Source organism: Chiloscyllium plagiosum, chromosome 37, assembly GCF_004010195.1.
Source record: "Chiloscyllium plagiosum isolate BGI_BamShark_2017 chromosome 37, ASM401019v2, whole genome shotgun sequence".
NCBI classification, from domain to species: domain Eukaryota; kingdom Metazoa; phylum Chordata; class Chondrichthyes; order Orectolobiformes; family Hemiscylliidae; genus Chiloscyllium; species Chiloscyllium plagiosum.
Window position 1 is genome coordinate 4,361,653 of NC_057746.1, and position 3,534 is coordinate 4,365,186.

Consider the following 3,534-nt stretch of genomic DNA (forward strand, 5'->3'; position numbering starts at 1 on the left):
AATTAAGGAGAATCCAAAGAGTTTTACAAATTCATTAAGGACAAAAGGAGAACTAGGGAAGAGAATAGGGCCCCTCAAAGATCAGCAAGGCAGCCTTTGTGTGGAGCCGCAGAAAATGGGGGAGGTACTAAATGAGTATTTTGCATCAGTATTTACAGTAGAAAAGGCTATGGAAGATATAGACTGCAGGGAAATAAATGATGACATCTTGCAAAGGGTCCATATTACAGAGGAGGAAGTGCTGGATGTCTTGAAATGCATAAAAGTGGATAAATCCCAAGGACCTGATCAGGTGTACCCTAGAACTCTGTGGGAAGCTAGAGAAGTGATTGCTGCGCCTCTTGCTGAGATATTTGTATCATCGATAGTCACAGGTGAGGTGTTGGAGGACAGGAGGTTGGCTAACGTGGTGCCACTGTTTCAGAAGGGCGGTAAGGACAAGCCAGGGAACTACAGACTAGTGAGCCTGACTTCGGTGGTGGGCAAGTTGTTGGAGGGAATCCTGAGGGACAGGATGTACATGTATTTGGAAAGCAAGGACTGATTAGGGATAGTCAAAATGGCCTTGTGCATGGAAATCATGTCTCACAAACTTGATTGAGTTTTTTGAGGAAGAAACAAAGAGGATTGATGAGGGCAGAGCAGTAGATGTGATCTATATGGACTTCAGTAAGGCGTTCGACAAGGTTCCCCATGGGAGACTGATTAGCAAGGTGAGAGCTCACAGAATATAGGGAGAACTAGCCATTTGGATACAGAACTGGCTCAATGGTAGAGGACAGAGGGTGGTGGTAGAGGGTTGATTTTCAGACTGTAGGCCTGTGACCAGTGGAGTGCCACAAGCATCAGTGCTGGGTCCTCTACTTTTTGTCCATTACATACATGAGTTGGATGCGAGCATAAGAGGTACAGTTAGTAAGTTTGCAGATGACGCCAAAAATGGAGGTGTAGTGGACAGCGAAGAGGATTACCTCAGATTACAACAGGATCTGGACCAGATGGGCCAATGGGCTAGAGGTGGCAGATGGAGTTTAATTCATATAAAGGTGAGGTGCTGCATTTTGGGAAAGCAAATCTTAGCAGAACTTATACACTTAATGGTCAGGTCATAGGGAGTATTGTTGAACAAAGAGACCTTGGAATGCAGGTTCGATATGCTTTCCTTTATTGGTCAGAGTATTGAGTACAGCAGTCAGGAGGTGATGTTGTGGCTGTACAGGTCATTGATTAGGCCACTGTTGGAATATTGCGTGCAATCCTGTCTTCTTCCTATCGGAATGCTGTTGTGAAACTTGAAAGGGTTCAGAAAAGGTTTACAAGGATGTTGCCAGGGTTGGAAGATTTGAGCTATAGGGAGAGGCTGAACAGGCTGGGGCTGTTTTCCCTGGAATGTCAGAGACTGAGGGGTGACCTTATAGAGGTTTACAAAATTATGAGGGGCATGGATAGGGTAAATAGGCAAATCTTTTCTTCTGGCATCGGGGTGTCCAAAACTGGAGGGCATTGGTTTAGGGTGAGAGGGGAAAGATAAAAGAGACCTAAGGGGCAACTTTTACACACAGAGGGTGGTACGTGTATGGAATAAGCTGCCAGAGAAAGTGGTGGAAGCTGGTACAATTGCAACATCTAAAAGGCATTTGGATGGGCATATGAATAGGAAGGGTTTGGAGAGGTATGGGCCAAGTGCTGGCAGGTTGGATTAAATTGGGTTGGGATATCTGGTCGGCATGGACCAGTTGGGCCGAAGGGCCTGTTTCATGCTGTACATCTCTATGATTCTATGACTCTATTTGATCATGCACACAATGGGGGTGACCTTATAGAGGTTTACAAAATTATGAGGGGCATGGATAGGGTAAATAGGCAAAATCTTTTCTCTGGCATCGGGGTGTCCAAAACTGGAGGGCATTGGTTTAGGGTGAGAGGGGAAAGATAAAAGAGACCTAAGGGGCAACTTTTACACACAGAGGGTGGTACGTGTATGGAATAAGCTGCCAGAGAAAGTGGTGGAAGCTGGTACAATTGCAACATCTAAAAGGCATTTGGATGGGCATATGAATAGGAAGGGTTTGGAGAGGTATGGGCCAAGTGCTGGCAGGTTGGATTAAATTGGGTTGGGATATCTGGTCGGCATGGACCAGTTGGGCCGAAGGGCCTGTTTCATGCTGTACATCTCTATGATTCTATGACTCTATTTGATCATGCACACAATGCTGTCATGCAGACAAAGCAGAGTACAGAAGACAGAAGAAAGAAGAGATGACCAGGATCTAGTCAGATGGCTGAGATCAATGAGTGATTGCAGACAAGTTGCAGGTATGTGGAAGAATGGTGCAACAAAGGGACATGAGGTTCCTTGACAGATTCCCCATCTTCAGGAGTCACAAGCGGCAGAGTTTTGTGGGAGCTTGCTGTGACCATGTTTCAAAAGCACTTCAAAAGGCTGAAATGACCTTGATGTTGTCTGGCGGTCATAAAAGGTTCTGTATACAAGTTGGTGTAATTTTCACTTCTGTGGAGGTCACAGAGATAGTGTGGTGAGAGATCTTGGAGTGATTGGAAAGACAGGTCACATTCAGCTCCCAATACACAAAGAGAACTGACCAGTCACTGTCCACGGGATAATAACTAGCTCCCAACACACAACTCAACAAAAGGAAATCAGTAAGAATACTCAGATACTCTGCATTTCCCAGACAATGACATCTCACCTTCTCAGATTTAGGAATGAGCCATCAACAAAACTCAGCCTGGAAATCAGAGGGAAATGCTTCCAATAAACACACTCAATATCCAACACACAGCTCCAGTCACACAGTTCAGCACAAAGCACCGAGTAAACAGCTCTCTCAGCTAGATCTCCTCAAACAGCATAAGGGACATTTCCACCCCTGACTGCCCACAGGATAGTCAGACTGCCTGAAGATTGGTGTGGATATTATGGGATACAATTTGTATAAAAGCTGCTCCTTCACTCACCATCTCCTCACTTGGTTTTCAGTCCCTATAGGAAGTGAACCAGCTCTGGAAGAGGAAGAGGAGACAATGGGCAGAGTTGGTGGACTCTCTGATTGACGTCTCTCACAGTCAATCCAAATATTTCTGGGGCAACATGAGTTTCCCGAAACATGGGAAACTGACGGGGGAAATGGAGGTGACTTTGAGCAGCAGATCAGGTGGGGATTTAAACTTGTCATTGTCCCATCTGAATAAAACTTCACTTATTACAGCTGCTGTCTCAGTTCCCCTGGGAAATGCTTGACAGAGATTTCGAGGTTGGGAATAGCATTCTTATCCTCAGAGGCTTTCAAACTGATAACGTCAGTGTGGGATATGCAGGGTGAGATGTGTTTGACAGCAGATCAGAATAGGATGGTCTGAAGCATCCAAGATCGCCATTATGTGAAGTGGTAGAATCAGTATGACAGAGGGACACAGCAGAGAGGGAACTACATAATGGTGAGGGGCAGAGGAGAGAGACACTGCCGAAGGAGGCATACAGGATGAAAGGACAGAGGGGACAGAGGACACTGG

The 3,534-nt window shown here is 45.6% G+C and overlaps 1 protein-coding gene across 1 annotated transcript in view; it reads right to left on the reverse strand.

Moving 5' to 3' along the window:
* LOC122541584 (zinc finger protein 271-like) overlaps nt 1-3,030 on the reverse strand; it is a 12,679-nt gene extending 9,649 nt beyond the window's left edge. The window contains exon 1 of the mRNA XM_043678428.1: nt 2,980-3,030. The gene's annotated coding sequence lies outside the window, so the exon portion shown is untranslated. The remainder of the gene's footprint in view (nt 1-2,979) is intronic.
* Between the last annotated feature and the right edge of the window lie 504 nt (nt 3,031-3,534).